The sequence below is a fragment of the Peromyscus leucopus genome, chromosome X, assembly GCF_004664715.2.
Source record: "Peromyscus leucopus breed LL Stock chromosome X, UCI_PerLeu_2.1, whole genome shotgun sequence".
Taxonomy (NCBI): domain Eukaryota; kingdom Metazoa; phylum Chordata; class Mammalia; order Rodentia; family Cricetidae; genus Peromyscus; species Peromyscus leucopus.
Window position 1 is genome coordinate 48,403,550 of NC_051083.1, and position 19,279 is coordinate 48,422,828.

Here is a 19,279-nt window from a genome sequence, read left to right on the forward strand (position 1 = left end):
CCAATTTCTGTTTATACCACACAGACATACACACACACAGACACATACACACAGACACACACACACAGAGACACACACACACACACACACACACACACACACACACACACACATACGCACATACGCATGTAGGCACATTTTGCCCAAAGAAAGCATAGTGGCAAAGTCTTATATTATCTGAAGAATATGTTTTAAGACAAAATTAAAGGATTAATAAGCAAATATGGATGCCTTGTTCTTTTACCTTTAATTATTTGTATAGTTCAATGTACATCAGGATATAAATTGCAGGTAATTAAACCATTGAAACTGAATTTATTTATTTTTAAATAAGCAATCATGCTATATTATAGCTTGAGATCTGGTTAGAATTATTTTCTCTCTATGTCACAGACAGGGCTAACATTTTCCCATTGTGACTTTGTAGGTGCTTGTCCTTTATTCCCTTAAGAGCCTCAGGTTTGGCTGCACAATGATAGACAGACAGAAGCAGGTTGTTAAATATTTCAATTTTATGATAGTATATGACAAAGACCTACAACAAAACCCAAGATAACAGAAAATTTGGAACAGGGTTTCATTAAGAGCTATTTTTAGTCTTTAGAAATCATGAGGTATCTACAGTTGAGGCATTTGTAACATAAAATAATTTATCTTTTCATTTTATGTTTTAATTTCAATAATTTTTGATTATTCAGGTCCAATGTACAAGTTAGTGAACTGCAAGTAACCATGAAAGTATTATCACTCCCTTATACATGTGGAATATAAGAGGTCATTGCTATTATTCTATCTGCAAAAGATAGAAGGCCAAAGTGCAAGAAGTGAAAGCCATGACATAGAAAAGTTCCCAATGAGATACTCCGCTGCTTCTTATTCAAAGAAATCCATGCTAATGAACTCAGTTGAGTAGCACCAGCTTTGGACAGCACACCAGAGTTCATGTGTGAAGGCTGACATCTCTTTCAAGTAAGCCAACTTGGGCATGTCAGCACCTTTCTTGTTATGTACACTTGCTGATGAAATTGGGTTTATATTACTAGTCAGAACAATCTTACTGTGCTGTTATTGATGGCAGATGAACACTTTCAAAAACACAGTTCTGGAGCATGGCTTTTGACAGAAGACATGGAGTTAGTATTTTTTTTTTTACTTTAAAACATTTGATTTGGGATAAGAAGGTCGGATATTGTGCTAAAATTGTGTTATTTAGTTCTATGACTGTACTTAAGTTCTCTTCCTGAGATTTTACTAGACTTCTAGAGGCAAGGGTTTGTCAGTCCCAGTGGTGAGATCATTTTGCCTTGTAGAAGACATTGGAATATGGCAGATGATTACCTTTGTTTGCCCAACTAGGGAGATAATATTGGCATTCTGCAGTCAGAGACAGCGATGCTAAGTAGCCTACTGTATGATGCAACCTCTTACAACCAAGAATCATTTAGGCCAAAATGTCAATAATTGAAAGTTTAAGCAATTGTCATCTAAGACATCTTTAAAAATTCTATAATCCTTAGGGGAATACACCCAATAAGTTATTCAAGGTAATACAGGATAATCTTAAATCTGCTAAAATAAATTTTATTTGAATTATAAAATAAATATTACTAACCATCATGAAATTTTCTTTGAATGCAGTGATTATGATTTAGCAATAATAGAGAACCTCCATCACATTGGCCTGTGAGCATGTCTATGGGGCATTATTTAATTGCAAATTGATAAAGGTCAGCCTAGGTCATTATGGATAGGGTCACCTCTGGACAGATAGTACTGGTTCACATAACAAAAATAACTGAAAGCTAGCCTGGAGGTAAGTCAGTAAGCATAGTTCTTCCACCATCATGCCTCCTGATTATGGCCTTGAGTTTCTGCCCTGACTTCCCTTGACTTTGGACTGGAACCTACAATGTGAAATAAACCCTATGCTACCCAGGTTGCTTGTAGTTATGATGTTTATCAAAGCAATAGAAAGCAAATGCTGAAAGTCAAACTTCTCAGGTTTGTCTCATAGGCACAAATAACAGTGTAACATTGGGAAACCTCTGTATGAGTCAAACTTCTCTTATGTAAAATGTAATTATAATCAATTTTGTGTTTTAAATGAACCATTCAAAAAAGTCTCTTAGTGTGGTTTCTGGCACACAAGCAGCACTAAGTCAATATTAGTTATTGCCATAGATTGTCCAGGGGTGAATTTTCATTAATTTTATTCCAGAGGATTTATTTACTCTAGCCATTCAGATTTATTGCTACACATAAGTTTTTGCTGATACCACTTTATGTTATGGTGTATACTCTTCCACCTGGATAAATTATACTCACCATTGAGTCTTAAACTCAATGGTCCCTGAAGGAGCTCTGTCCATTTCTGAAACACATATATAACCAACTATTTCACATGTTGTGTCCCTAAAGACATCTATTCACACCATAATTTAAAAGTCTCTATCCATATCCACCTGTTATAGCCTGAAAGTTGGTCCCATCAAAATTCCTATCTTGAAATCTCAATGTCAAACTCTGAAGTATGAGGAAGAAAGCCTTTGAGAAGTGATTGGGTCATGCTGCCAGAGCTGTCATGAAAGGGAATATTGTCCACATAAAAGAGACACAGAAGAGAGCCATCTCTACTCTGTGAGGTCATATCAAGAAGGGCAGTTTCTGTATCAGAAACTGGGCTGCTGCTAGATTACTGACCAATGCCTTAATCTAGGATTTGTCAGCCTTCAGAACTATAAGAAATAAACTATTGCTATTTACAAGCCATACCACTTACTACAATTTATTATAGCCTTCTGAATGGACTAGGATACCATCATACTATATTATCATTCATATGTTCATAAACATATGCACAAATGGGCACACACAGTAGCTTTTGCAACTGAAATGGCACGCTGCCCTGAATGATATCTGTATGTATGTCACATTCAAACTGAGCCCTCTATAAAACTGTAAACTAGATCAAAACAAGGAAATCTCTTACTCCAGCAATAAAGAATAAAATTGAATTTGCAAGCTGAAATTAAATCTTTATAAATGGATGAGAACCTGAAGAGAAGAGAAGTCCCTTGTTTGACAGGATAAAATGATTGATGAAAAGCAGATCTCAGCAAGATCTATTTACAGCCAGTTCCAGGGTACTCTTGTTCCAAGTGTAGAAAATGCCTGGGTTCTAAAGAATTAACACAATAGATCCTATTTTCATTCTGATATTCATAATATATTAAAACTTTAAACATAAATAACAGCTGTTTTTAATATGGTGTATGGGTTTTCTTTCAATGAAAACAAAATATTCTAGACAGTGAGTTTTGCATATGAATAGTGCTGCTTGCTAAATCTTTACATTACATTAATAAGCTTAGTATCTTACTAGACAGTTAAGATAAAATGTTAAGAAAATTGTTAGCTAAATAAGAGTACTCAACAATAATTTCTATATAACAAGCATGGTTGACTTTATCCACCACATAAAAAGTAAAGGAAAAAAATAATTTTTATACTTATATGTTATGTGTATTTTAAAAAGTGACCAGTGACAAGATTTATGAACAGGATTGCAATTATTCATGGAATAATTAAAAATGACTGTCACTCACTCTATTAGTATTATACAATACTCTAAAAAAACAATTTAAGGAAAAATAATTTATTTTAGCCTGTGGTTCCAGAAGTAGAGTCCCTAATGTTAGGGGGAACATTTTAATAGGTATTAGAGCAGGAAACAGAGAGACCACATATTCAAATGCAAATAGAAAACAGAGAGAGTGGAATATAAGTGGGTCAATGCTGGAAACTCTCAAAGCCAACTCCTTTGGACATACTTCTAGCAAGGCTGCATCACTTTCTCAAAAGGTATTTCCAATATCTGAGCCTATTGTGGAAACTTCTCATTAAATATACCACACGTACTTGTTATCCATAGAATGTCAAAAATATCAAGCATGGCAGGTTCAGTTTAATTTACAATGGTGTCAGATTAGCAAATAGAGTGTTATAATTGTTGCTTAAATTCAATGAAGACTTATTGACAGTTTATTTTTCTTCCAGCACTTTATAAAATGCTAGGAACCAGTTTCCTAATATCAAAAGCAGATTATTATGTACCAAAGGTAGATTTAACAGAAATATAAAGATTTATTTCTCTTCCAAAGATATATAGGCATATGAATGAAGAGATACTTCATTAGCCATAAATCCATAATAAAAAGGAAAACAAGGTAGAAAAAAGAAAATAGAATATATAACCTAGAAATTATTATATAGTAACTCACTTAAAAGATTTGAATGGGGATCCTAGCTTTTAATGTTTATATGTATGTATAGTGTATGAAACTAGGAAAAGGACCACAAAAGGGAAAAAGGTGTTGAGGAAGGAGACTGTAATAGGACCCTTGTGAAATGAAAGAGAAATGCTACTGGGAATGGAAGGGTACAGCACAGAAAAGGGATGAGGTGGGAAGGAGAATCAGCAAGAAGAAAATTTTATTGAAATACCACAATGAAACATAATGTTTTGTATACTAATTAGCAATACTCTTACAAGCTAAAAATTCTGACCAAACAAACAAAACAAAACAACCAAAACCAAAACCCCAAATCACCTGAACCTTGATCCCTCAAAGATTGAAGCAAAGATGCAACTGGATTATTATAGTAGAACTCATGAAAGCTCAAGAATTGATGAGAGCAGTTGTCTATGGAGGTTGGAAGCAAGAGGAATGGAACACCTAAGAATCAGTTGGCTATTAGTCCCCCTCTCTCTTTTGGCAGAGGCTATTCATTTATTTTCTGTACAGGCTGAATGAGCCTCTGCAATACAAGACATGCAGTGAAGCTGACAATACATTTTTATGCTACATGTGGAATGCTTCACATTGCTCAGATGCAGTCTGGAAGAAGACAAGAGGACCATTCTTTGTGAATCTGATCAATACAAGATCAAAGTCAGCAAAGACACAGGAAAGGTTTTCCCAAACTAACCAGAAAAACAAACTATGATTGATGCCTATAGACAATAGACTGTGAAAAGCTGCCAAGCACCTTTTAAAACATTTTACACTTAATGCTGAGCAATTAGGGGCAACTAATGAATGTGAGAAGCCTTGAATTTGAGCCAGACTTAAATATGTATCCAAACAATAATGGAAGATTGAGGAACCAATTGTTATAACAAGAGAAAGAAACTTCCCCAAACAAAGCAAAACAAACAAACAAAATATTAGTAATAGGATTGGGAGAAAGTTAGGCCATGTGCCCCAAAGTAGAAGGTGACAGAGATGGAAAGTTAGTATACTTAATTGCTCAACTTTAATTAGTGCTTCTGTATTCATAAGTGATGGATAGAGAAAAGAAAGACAGGAAACGCAGAACTGTGTAGTAGGAGTTTGAATTTGAAATCAAATCATATCTTCATTTATAATAATGGAAAATCATTGAAATGGAGTATCAAATAAATTTTAATCAATACTAGAAAACCATTTATAGTTCAGGCAAGTTATTTTGAGACATAGAAGTAAACACTCAATGTTAGCTGCAAGTACTGCTTATAGTTATTTTGAAACATGGTATAAGGGTAGATGGAAAAACTACATTTTATGTATGACATCTTTCATAATAAGAGCCCAAAATAGATTCATATGTAACTACTTTTTAAAATTATTTATTTATTTGTATTTTATGTACATTAGTATTTTGCCTGCATGAATGGTTATGTGTGTGTGTCATATCCCCTGGAACAGGAGTCACAGACAGTTGTAGGTTGCCAGGTGGGTGCTGGGGATTGAACCCAGGTCCATTGGAAGAGCAGCCATTATTCTTAACCACTGAACCAACTCTCCAGCTCCTCACATATAACTGTTATTAACTTATTTTGTGTCACTTGAACTATCAGTAAAATAGAAAACACACATATTAATGACCATGTTGCATTATCAAGTAAAAGAAAATATAATCACATGCTTAATAGTATTCATTATCACATTTTATTTTAGTGTAGAATAAATAAAAGATATTATGTTTGTAGTTTTCCTGAGAAGTAGAATATGATCAGTAACTGTTGTCCTAGATTTCAGTTGCTCTATGACACAAAATTTGGAAATACAGCCCTATGGGTACAACATAGTGAATATTAAAAGAAATATAAAATTGAGTTAATTACATTTAAATGGCTAGTATTTTCTCTGAGAAAGGCTCTAAGGTTTCCATTTAGCAATCCATTTAAGAAGCAACATATTAAATTTGTTAGAGATACTGAACTAGTATCTTTACTTTTAAGAGAAGATCATTTGGGGGTTAGGGAGATGGCTCACTGGGTAAGAATATTAGTTACATAAGAATGGGCTATGAGTTAGGATCCTGAGCACAGTAAAAGTCCAGACATGGATGCATGCAATTGCAATCACAGTTCTGGGTAGATACATCAGACAAAGGTTACTGGGGCTTGATGTCCATCTAGTCCAGCAGATGAACACGAGTTCAGTGAAAGGCCATCTCTCAAGGTATTAAGGTGGAGAACAGAAGACAAATGATCTTTTCTGACATCTGCACACATACATAATAAATACACACACACACACACACACACACACACACACACACACACACACACTGTAAGAATGATAAGTGGCGCCAGTTACCAGTGCTGGTTACTGTGTGGAAAGGTCATGACAAACCCCAGTATCAGTATCAGAGCTTTATTAGGAGAAAGAGGGCTGTGGGGGAACAAGAGAACCAGGCCTGGGTAAGGAGCACATGCAAAGAAAGAGCAAGATGGGGCGGGCGGGGGAAGAAAGAACAGAACATAGAGAATGGGTCTGAGTCACTGCTCTTTTAAGGCGCAGGTATGCTTATGGAGCTATGCCATGCATGCCCAGATTGTGTGATCACGCCATGCGTCTGTAATCACCAGTGCACATTGATGACATAAAATGCAAGACCCCTTGTCTAGCTCCTGAAGTGCACATGTACATTCATGCAGCTGGAGCGCAGCAGAATCCCAGCACACACACACACACACACACACACACACACACACACACACACACACACACACACACACACACAGAATGGCAAATTGATGACTTTATGATTATTTACTTATTTGTCTGTTTATTTAAATATTTCAACTGATTCAAAAGTCCTAAATGTCTTGGAATTACTGACATTCAACATAACTTACTTTATATTTTTATGAAGAGAGCCCACATTACTCTTTACTTCCTGAATATATTGAGCAAACCCCTAAAATCCCACACCCATGGACAAATACAATGCCCTTTTGTTTCAAATCACACTTGGTCACTTGATGACCAAAACAGCAGGATGAAATTCTCTTAAATGAGCTGGAAAATAGAAGTTCCTCAAACACTCAGGAATCAACATAGCATGGGAAGACAGACGATGGAGGAAAAAAAAAAAGAAAAACTCTAAAATTTGCAAGCCAGTCCCAAGTATTTAAATACATACAGTTCCAGATAATTACCAAATATCTGTCTATTTTCATGAAATAACTGTGAAAATGTTTGACTCAATTAACTTTTACTATTTTCTTATATAATATCTATTCTTTAAAATTTTGGTTATATTCTTTGCAGTTACAAAATAGTATCTTCTTTTCTTGGGAAGTCTGAAAAGAAAATGAAACAGAAAAAAGGCATATTCTCTGGTAGTACATTACCATAATATGGTATATTTATGAATGAGTACTTTTAAATGTCTGTAAACTCATCTGTGAAAATAATCAGGAGAATTTTAATGAGATTGTAAAATTATGTTTACAAATAAATAACATAAAACTGAAAATATTTGGAAGCTTGTAAGACTATGTGTGTAAAATGAATGAAAAAAATTTTCTTAATAAAAAAGGACTATGAAATGAATTGATATGGGTTTATTCTAAAAAGACTCTTAAAATGCTTTTGTTCTTAGGGGCACATTAGTAAATGCTTAAAAAATCCATTAAATATGCAGAGGGAACAATATAATTTCAGAAACATTGCAACCTGTGGTAGTTTGAATGAGAATGGCTCATATATTTGAGTGCTTGTTCCATAGTTGGTGGAACTGTTTGGGAAGGATTACGAAGTGTGACTTTGTTGAAGGACATGTGTTTCTATTGATAGGTTTTGAGATTTCAAAAGCCCATATCATTATCAGTTCTCTCTCTCTCTCTCTCTCTCTCTCTCTCTCTCTCTCTCTCTCTCTCTCTCTCTCTCTGTTTCTGTGGTGTGTGTGTGTGTGTGTGTGTGTGTGTGTGTGTGTGTGTGCTGCATGCTTATGGACCAGAATGTAAGCTTTCACCCACCACTGCAGGGTTATGCCTCCCTGCTGTCACTCTCCCTTCCATGATGGTCATAGGACCATGAGGCCCCCAAATAAATACTTTCTTTTTTAAAAGTTGCCTTGGTCAAGGTGTCTCTTCATGGAAGTAGAAAAGTAACTAAGATGAACCCAAACCTCATCAATAACTCACTGAAGATAATCTATCAGTTTGTTACTCCAGGAGGAAGTATAACACATATCTTTTCTTAAAGAAGAAAATAAACACTCAGAAATTAGTAAACTCTATCTTATTTAATTATTCTGATAATAATTGAGTCAGAAAAATTAAAATAACTTATCTATAACACAAATAAGTATGTGATTTCCTGCATTACTTCTGTAAAAGCATCACTGAAACACACACACACACACACACACACACACACACACACACACACATACAAACAGAGAGAGAGAGAGAGAGACAGAAACAGAGACAGAGACAGAGGGATAGAGAGACAGAAAGACAGACAGACAGATTAAACAGACAGACAAACACACAGACAGAGACAGAGAACCCTGATAAACGATGAATAACAATTCACTGCTCAGTTACCTTATGGACTTTAAGAATAAGTTTTTATAAATGTAGTAGAATTTGTAAAAGATACTGTTCTTAGCTATCTTATTGTTGGGGATTTACTGTTAAAACAATGTAGATATTAGCAAATCATCCTCTTAGAATACCTGTAAAAATTTGATTCAAATTAATATTATCTGAGAATTTATAATAGACTTTGGGATTTTTGACCTTAACGCCCCAGAACCATTCAGAGATGGCAAAGCCCTTAAGTCTATATTTGTGAGCTCTAGAGTGGTAAAAATAACAAGCTATCCAATTTACAGAAAATTTCTATAGTAACCACAGGAAACCAAATACAGATAGCAAAATAATTTTTGAATAGGGTAAAAGACTCACATTCTTGTTCGAATTCCCATGATGTTTGGAGAAGTGTCTTCTCTCTTCACTTCATCTGCCTCCTAATTCCTCAGCATACAAGCTACCACTATGAAGGGTTGTCAGAGCCTTATTTCAAGCTACTATGTCTGAGTTGTAGAGTCTGCCTTCCTTAAAACTAACAATCCTACTACTAAGATAACCCATATGTGCATGTTAACTCCTTCATACACATAGAAAACATTCATAAAGCACAAAGATGAGCCGGGCGTTGGTGGCGCACGCCTTTAATCCCAGCACTTGGGAGGCAGAGGCAGGCGGATCTCTGTGAGTTCGAGGCCAGCCTGGACTACCAAGTGAGTCCCAGGAAAGGCGCAAAGCTACACAGAGAAACCCTGTCTCGAAAAACCAAAAAAAAAAAAAAAGCACAAAGATGATTAAAATTACTAAGAAAACATCAGACTTATCTGATTAGAAGAGATAGATATTAAGATAGATGATGGACAGATAGATGGTAGGTAGATAGATTAGATAGATAGATAGATAGATAGATAGATAGATAGATAGATAGATAGATAGATAGACATATAGAATAGTTGATTAGGGCTGAGGAGATAGCTCTGTAGCATTAACACTTTTACTAGGCAAATTTTGAGGACTGGTATTTGTATCCTCAGAACCCACCTACATGCTTGGTAGTATGTTGGTTTGATCATAAATGCCTGCCATATTCTCTGATATACGAATGATTAATTCTCAGTTGCTTGCCCTGTTTGGGGAGCTGTTGGAGATGTCCTTACTAGAAGAAGTATGTCACTGGGGGTAGGTTTTGAAAGTATAGACTCTCATCATTTTGAGATTGCTCTTTCCTGTTGCCTGCTTGTCGTTGAAGATGTAGCTGCTGTCATGACTAGTGTTTGCTGTTACACTTTTCTGCCATAATGGTGATAGAATCTCACCCCTTTGAAACTGTAAATCTCAAATAAACCCTTCTTTCTCTAAGTTATGTTGGTCATGAGGTTTTATTATAGTAGTCAAAAAGTAACTAATATGGTAGCTATGCTGAGTCCTCTGTAATCCCAGTGCTCTAGAGATGGAACAGGGGATCCATGGAGCAAGTTGGCTACCTAGACCAGCTGAACCAGTGAGCTACAGGTTCAAGGAGACAATCTGACTTAGAAAATAAAGTGAACAGAGATCCAGCAAGATTCAATATTTGGCCCAAATACACAGGCAGGCAGGCAGGCAGACAGACAGACAGACAGACAGACAGACAGACACACACACACACACACACACACACACACACACACTCTAGCATGCATACTTGTGCTTAAATATTTGAACATGCATGTGTGTATCATACAAATGTACTTAAAACAAATACATATGCTATTTCAAAAGCTGACTGATTATCAAATTGAATACAAACTTTGTTCTGCATTCGAGGACTGAATTGATTATTATTCTAATGAGCTGTGAGAATTATAGTTTAATCTCATATCTAGGAAATTATTCTTTTTTTTTTTTTTTTTTTTTTTGGTTTTTTTGAGACAGGGTTTCTCTGTGTAGCTTTGTGCCTTTCTTGGAATTCACTCTGTAGCCCAGACTAGCCTCGAACTCACAGAGATTTGCCTGTCTCTGCTTACCTAGTGCTGGGATTAAAGGCGTGCACCACCCTGCCCGGCTTGTTTGTTTGTTTGTTTGTTTGTTTGTTTGTTTTTGAGTCAGGGTTTCTCTGTGTAGCTTTGTGCCTTTCCTGGAACTCACTCTGTAGCACAGGCTGGCCTCGAACTCACAAAGATCTGTCTGCCTCTGTCTCCCAAGTGCTGGGATTTTGTGCACTACTGCTGCCCGGCAAGGAAATTATTCTGACAGAACATAATAAAGTCAGTTTCCATTTTGATTTCAACATTATATTATTATGCTATAAGTACAAATATTTTGAATCTATTGGTCAATGACATTTAATTTGTGAATATGAGCCATTATTTTTACTTTTTTGCAGTTCTGGAAATAGAACCTAGGGCCCCATCCATGTCAAGAAAGCACTTTCCCACTAAGCTACAACCTCTGGTCATTCTTCCATCCTCATTTTCATAATCAATGGATGTTTCCTGATACAATGGAGACTTACACCTAGTAAAGGTCATGGCATAGGAAAAATTGCAAATTATTTTCTTAGGTTAATGCAGCATACATTTACATAACAAAGCACTTCTATGTCTATGTGAAGCTTATCAAGTTCTTCACCATGAAAGTATATTTACAAGCCATGGATAAGGCATACTCTAAATGTCATAAAATATCACAAGTCCAATTTAACTTATCAGTTAACATTAATTTTGCTGCAACTGTTACAGGTTCTCTAAGTGGATAATTTACTGTCTACACAGTTTTTAAGTTTTAGATGCTCAAACAATCATTAGCTGGCTTTAAATTACTTATCTATATATAGTCAGGTAATTATATTTGGAAAGAAAATGTGCATCCTAAATTAACAAAGGCCATCTTTGTGTATAGGGAATTAATAGTCACAGTAAATTGACAAGTCAATTATTAGTTTTATTTTGTCTATTTTAAGCAGGGAAATGAGAGCACTTGATTTGTGCTTGCTGTTTAAGAAGGGCTTATAACTAGCTGCTTTTTAAGGAGGAAAAACTCTGATGAGCTGACTCTTCTATCAGCTTTTCTCACATTAACTTTTGCAGCTCACAAGACATTCTGTTCATGAACATTCTAAGTACTTCCATTTTCCTAAGTGCCTTGAAAAGAAATTTCATGCTTCAAGATCAGTGTAAGTAGAAAAGTGTCTGTTAAAATGTACTTGAGAGTTCAGAAGTACAAAAAAATTGGAGTAAGAAAATAGGAGGCAGAGATGAACAGAAGTAGATCCAAGAGACATGTAGCAGAATAGATGGGGTGTGAGTGCACAACAATCTGGGACACTGTTGATCTAAATGCTTATGTCTTCTTATCATTTTGACTTCAAAACCTAGTCACCAAAGTATTAGGAGGTGGAGTCATTGAAAAGTGATACAGTTATAAGGACGTGACCTTTGTAAATAGGATTAATTCCCTTATTATCAAGGTCCTGGAGTGCTGCAGTAAGTCCCTGAACACAAGAGGACACAGGCAGAAGGCTGTATCACTTGATGAAACAGGCTGCTCTCACCATGCCTGAAATCTGCTGGTGCCTTGATCTTAGACTTTCTAACATTCAGAATGGTGAAAAATAAATTTCTGGTGTTTATGAATTCCCTGTATAAAGTGCTTTGCTTTAGCAGCTCAGACTGGTTAAGATAGAAATGTTTCAAGGTCAAGTTGGTATTCAACTGAATAATTTTTAGATGTTTTATTTGATGAGCAACAGAATCCGTTAACAATGGAATAAAATAAAAATCAAAACAATTGAGATTTTTTTTACTGTTACAATTCAGTCATAGATTCCAGAGGATGACTCACAATTGCCACTCAACACACAGAAGGAAAACAACAGTGAATATTCTATTCTCTAGAAATGTCCGAAGAATTGGAGCACATAAACTTTAGACAGAGTCTGTAAAATGCAGGCATTATATACACTGCAGTTTATGGATATGATAAGACAAAATTCGTGTTACAGTAGGTTGTTGGAAAGATAAAATAACACAACACATAAAAATGCCTTGCAAATGTAAGATTCTCCATGATCAATGAGAAATCAGGGTCACTAATCAAGAAAAGCTGCACCCACAGATGCTGATTAAAAAGCTCATTTAAATGATAGTTGACATTCAATCAGGGCTGAAAGTGTAAAGGACAAAAAGTCATGGCTTCTTCTTGAGGAATAGGGAGTACAAATACAAAGGTCAACTGAGATAATAATGTAAATTCCTTGTGAGGAGGAATCTGCCCATTTGTACCTCAATGTATGTACTTTATACAGTCCTAGGAATTGAACCTAGAATCTTGCTCATGTTAAACCACAAACAGCCTTCTTTTTGAGAGAGAGTCTCACTAAATTACTCAGGCTAGACTGGAACTCACCCTGTAGCTTAGGTTGTCCTTAACCTTGTGGTTCTCCTGCCATTGACTCTAGGGTAGCAGGGATTACAGTCCTGTACTACTGGGTTTTGCTTGTCTGTCCGTCTGTCTGATGTCTACCTATTTCCTTATCTATCCAGTTTTAACCAGATCTTGTACCAGGTAGATACTTAATAACAAAGTAGCAAATGGGACTAGCAAAAACAATTTATCATTCAGGGCACTGAGATTGTGATGTCTACCAGGCTAAACTTTAAACTCCAGGTTCCAGTTAACTTTCTACCCTTGACCAGGTTCCTAGCTGACCTGTGAAATGTAACTGTTCTTTTAACCTCTATTTATTTTTCCAAAGTCAACCTATTGCTCTATTGTGACCTTCAATATCCAGCTGATCTTTCCTCCTCTGTCCAATCTGGACTTGATTTATTGCTAGGCTTCCTTAGCTGGGCTCCTGAGATTTTCTCTATCTGTCTCTCTCATCCATGAAGGAGAATCTTGAATCATTTCTTGAAATAAAATAAATCTAGCTGTTTTATTGTGTTTTACTCCATTAGTCTATAGTATACACTATTATGTAGTATACAGCTAGAGAAAAGAGTAAGTTATAAATGCTATTTTTATTTATGAGCATTAAAACTCAGTGAATGAACTAGTCATTCATATGTTTCCCTGAATCATATATGGACTTGGGAATATAATAATATTCCAATTTGTTCAATAGACGTTCCAAGCACAATAAAGGAAAATGATATACAATGAGAGAGATGTTATAATGGGCACACACACACACACACACACACACACACACACACACACGCACACGCGCACGCACACATACACATACACACACGAGAGGAGAGAGAGACAGAGAGAGATAGAGATAGAGAGAGAGACAGAGACACAAATGTATCTATATCTATCATCTGTCTATGTATCTGTCTTATATCTGTCTAGATATTTTGTATAGATAGAAATATATGTATATATATAGTATATATATATATATACATACATACACACACACATAGAGAGAGAGAAACAGAGAGAGAGAGAGAGAGAGAGAGAGAGAGAGAGAGAGAGAGAGAGAGAGAGAGAGAGACAGGCAGGCAGACAGGCAGACAGAGGAGAGAGAGAGAGAATATGAAAGAGAGGGAGGTGTCTACTAGGGCTTGACAGGGAATGTTTAAGTCTGCCTAATGGGAACAGAAACAGGAGGGGCGGCATCACAGAGGTGGTACTGAGGTGTGGGTTAAAATGTGTGTACACAAGAATGAGGAAGGCATAGAGGTATTGTGGTGGTTGGAATAGAAATGCCCCCCATAGAGGCTTTGCCCTGGAGGAGGTGGGAATGGGGGTGGGCTGGGAGGAAGGGGAGAGGGGCGGGAGAGGGGAGAACAAGGGAATCAGTGGCTGATATGTAGAACTGAATTGTATTGTAAAATAAAATAAAATTAAAAAATAAGAAATGGCCCCCATAGACTCATGTGCTTGAATGCTTGGCCTATAAGAAGTGGCATTATTAGAAGGTATGGCCTTGTTGGAGTAGGTTTGGCTTTGTTGGAAGAAGTGTGTCACTATGGGGGCAGGCTTTGGAGTCTCATATGCTCAAGCCCAGGCTCAGTGGCACACAGTTCTTCTTCCTGATGTCTGCTGATCCAGATGTAGAAGTCTAAGTTGCTTCTTCCAGTACCATGTTTGCCTGTGTGCCACCATGTTTCCCACCATAATGATAATGGACTAAACCTCTGAACTATAAGCCAGCCCCAAATAAGTGCTTTTCTTTAAAAGAGTTGCCATGGTCATGGTATCTAACAGAAATAAAATAAAATCCCAACTAAGACAGACATAGACTATGTAAGATTATAGAATGATGAAGGTAATGGTAAGGTTAGGAATGATTGACCAATGGTGTAAGCTAACAGGACTGTCAAAGAAACTATGAAGATTAAAACAACGATAACAACAACAACAACAACAAAAACAAACAAACAAAAAAACATGGTCTGATCATGGAAGGTCTTGCTTTTATATTCTAGGCAGCAGGTAAACACACACTATTCACAGTAGAGACATTGGTATTACTTCAATTTATAAAGAGGACTTTCTTATTAAATCAAACTGCAAATTTCACAAATTGACTCTTCAATTTTTGCTAAAATGGGCTAAATATCCAAAAGCCTACTATAAAGGATTTTTAATTTCTATTGACCCAAGCCTTTACCCTGATTGCCAGAAGAGGAATGATGATCACATTAAGTTCATGAAAGCCACTACATAGAGGCTGATACTGATAAGGTAAAGACACTCATTGACTACTTTCTTGGTATGCCCTTCCAATTAAATTAGGTTATTCCATTTCTCAAGTAAAGGGATTCAGGAGCAAGGCCATATCTATATAGAAATTTTGTAAATTAAGGAAAGTACCAAGCAGACCTGGTGATGCAGGCCTGTAATCCAGCTGACAGTCCAAGGCAGGAAAGCTGCAAATTCACAGCCTGCCTGGGTTACAGGCAGCATTCAAAGAATTCTGTGTGTCTTACAGTCAATTGGTTTAATTTCTGAAATAGGTTTTTTAAAATTACTTGTAAAAATGTCTACTGGAATAGTTTATAGATGCTTCTACTTTTCTTAACAACTGTGTGGGAAGAAAATAATCATAACTGTATCTCTGTTGCCAGATTCCTAAAGAACATTTGATTGCCGGATTTTACCTCTAGGGTCCTTGTATCATCTGATGGAATGTTTCTCCCTTCATGATTAATTTCATTTTTCCCCCTAAGCTCCTTGGTTCTGAGAAGATGGATATTAGTTTTCTTATACACATTGAAGATCAATTTGTACCATGTTCCAATCTGCAGCACGATGGTAGATTCATACATGATGGTAGATTTACATTCTATGATAGTCTTTGTGAGCAATACTGTTAATTTACATTATTTTTGAGATAGCTCCATGGAGAATGTGCATTTTCTTATATAAACACTGGATTTTCCAATAAAGGCATCATACTATGACCACTAGACTCAAACTACCCATAGACATGTTTTATTTAGCTCATATCCTGGTAAAATGAATTCTAAGTCCCTAATGTAGGACATATTTTCCCTCCAAATCATTGTAGTCTCAGTCTTTCATCACAGTATTATACCTGACCTCATTTAACTTACTCATATAAAGTTGACTCTGATTCACACTCTGCCACTCCCATATTACAGAAAATGTACTTTCTTCCACAAATTACAGTTGACAACTGAGAATATAATGTTTGGTTTGCAACTGAAATTAAGTTTAAGGTTAAGAAATAGCATACTACAAGCATGTGAAGGTGGCAGTAGCAATATGGGTCTTCCCGCTGTGACTGTGGGGACCATGGCAGAGCACAGGACCTTAGCCTGAGGTTGTGGTGGGAAGCCCACCGCAGTTTGCTATGATATCATGGAGGGTCGCAGGGCAAGTGGCAACAAAACCACCAGCAAGTTAGCTGGCTTCTTAGGAGCAGGAGGAGCTGGTTACTTGCAGGATGACTTGGCCGGCATTCTCCTAACTGGCATGAACCCCCTGTTTCCATATTTAAATGTGGATCCACGCTATCTTGTTCAGGATACCAATGAGTTCATTTTGCCAACTGGAGCTAACAAAACCCGAGGCAGATTTGAGCTAGCTTTCTCTACCATTGGAGGATGTTGCATGACAGGGGCTGCAATTGGGCAATGAATGGTCTTCGGTTAGGACTGAAGGAAACTCAGAGCATGGCCTGGTCCAAACCAAGAAATGTACAGATTTTGAATATGGTGACTAGGAAAGGCGCACTTTGGGCTAATATTCTAGGCTCCCTGGCTTTGCTCTATAGTGCATTTGGTGTTATCATTGAGAAAACACAGGGTTCAAATGATAACGTCAACCCAGTAGCAGCGGGAACCATGATGGGAATGTCGTATAAATGTACAGGTGGAGCCGGGCAGTTGGTGGCGCACGCCTTTAATCCCAGCGCTAGGGAGGCAGAGGAAGGCGGATCTCTGTGAATTCGAGGCCAGCCTGGACTACCAAGTGAGTTCCAGGAAAGGCTCCAAAGCCACACAGAGAAACCCTGTCTCGAAAAACCTAAAAAAAAAAAAAAAAATGTACAGGTGATCTGCCTGGCAGCACTGACCCTCACCAGTCTCTGTGCACTGTATAATAACTGGAAGCACACGAATGGCTCACTGCTCCAACAGTCACTCTGAAGATTTTTGCCACTTCAGGGCTGGACGATACTTCCTAGTCATCCAGATTGATTGCCAAGTCAGTCTGGAGTTGCTTTCTCTCTTGTACTGGAAATTACTTTGGACAATTGGAGACTCGGATGTGCAGTGAGGAAGATCATGGATGGTTAGCTTGCACTGCACTGCACTGCTTGCCCTTAGTGAGTGGAAACCAAACTCCTTGGTGGCTCACTGAGTATGCGTTCTCTTTTCCTTTGAAGATGATCTTGTACCTGTTTTCTCTCCTAGCCCCAAACTGGAAAATCACTTACTCTCCAAATTCAGGCCAGACTTATTTTCAACACTCTTATCACTATGTTTATCATTTAAAAATCTAAAACTACTGTTGCCTTGTTGTTCCAAATAAAGGGTGAAAATAGAACCGCCCCCCCCCCAAGAAATAGCCTACTGCACAGACCAGATAAATCAGAACAGTGCAGGTCTGGATCTGAGACAAATGTACCACCAAGGATGGGATGTATCAGTTGGAGAGATAGCTGTCAATAGACTTCTTGCTTTGAAAACATGAGTACATGACTTCAATTCACAGAATGCACAGCAAAAATGAGCATGGTGGTGGTTTTTTTTTTTTTTTTTTTTTGTAATGCTAGTTCTGGGAGACAGATTCAAGGTAGAGATCGGGGCACAGTGGTTAGTTAGCCAGCCTACTGTATTTTGTGAACTCCAAGCTAGTTTGATGCCCTGTAACAAATAAATGGTGGATGGGACCTTGATAATAGCACCTGAAGTTGTTCTGTGGCTCCCACACTTACACACATGCATGTGCATGCATTTGGATATGCATAATACAAAAACATAGAATGTCAGAATTTGTTGGTGGGAGAAGCAAAGGGATTAATAGTCTAAGAAAATTAAAAATCACTCAAAATGAATCATATGACTAGTTCTGCCCTTATCAGGTTATGAAAGAGACATAATAAAGATTGTAGGTAAACAAATAAGATATAGATTAATCAAAGATGACAAGTATATCAGATACTAAATGTCAAAGAAAAGCTAGATCCCATGATAATTATTGGTTCTTAACTTACCTTCTTCTGGTACAAGCCCTATACTCCTACATGTATATACTTGCACAAAATATAGGCATACAGTAGTTATCAAGCCTAGATCTTACTCCTGACGCTCTAGTAATTTGTCCAAAATTTCTGTCTATAACCCAATCTAGGCCAATCAGAGTTTCTCTCTGGGATTTCTATGTTGAGTTAGACTTCTAAACCCATGTTTCCTCCTATTATGAAGTTAGCTAACATATTTTCTCTCCACATCAGTTTACCACCCGGAACAGTAAGAGTCCACCTATATAAAAATGATGTTCTACAGAAATGGAAAAAGACAGAACATGCTCACTACAGTGCTTCTTGTGATCTTCAATCCTCATGATTTTAAATGATTTGCCGCTTATGACCATGAAAATGACTATGAAATATCAGAACCTGTCACACTTCAAATTTAAATTGCTTAGTAGAGCTGAATAAAATCCTCCTGTTACCTCTTCCCTTAAAAATACCAAGTTACAGCCTGGTGGTGGTGGCACACGCCTTTAATCCCAGCACTTGGAGGCAGAGCCAGGCGAATCTCTATGAGTTCAAGGCCAGCCTGGGCTGTCAAGTGAGTTCCAAGAAAGGCGCAAAGCTACACAGAGAAACCCTGTTTCGAAAAACCAAAAAAAAAAAAAAAGTTACAACCAAGTTACAAAGGCAAAGTTTACACACCAAACTGTCTTCAGAACATCTAAGTAAATATGATGAGTGATCACAGTGCC

The 19,279-nt window shown here is 37.0% G+C and overlaps 1 protein-coding gene and 1 pseudogene across 1 annotated transcript in view; one reads left to right on the forward strand and one right to left on the reverse strand.

Annotated features, from left to right (window-relative positions):
* Il1rapl1 (interleukin 1 receptor accessory protein like 1) overlaps positions 1-19,279 on the reverse strand; it is a 1,261,588-nt gene that overhangs the window by 250,894 nt on the left and 991,415 nt on the right. The window lies entirely within an intron of this gene.
* Positions 16,496-17,662, forward strand: LOC114704141 (annotated as a pseudogene).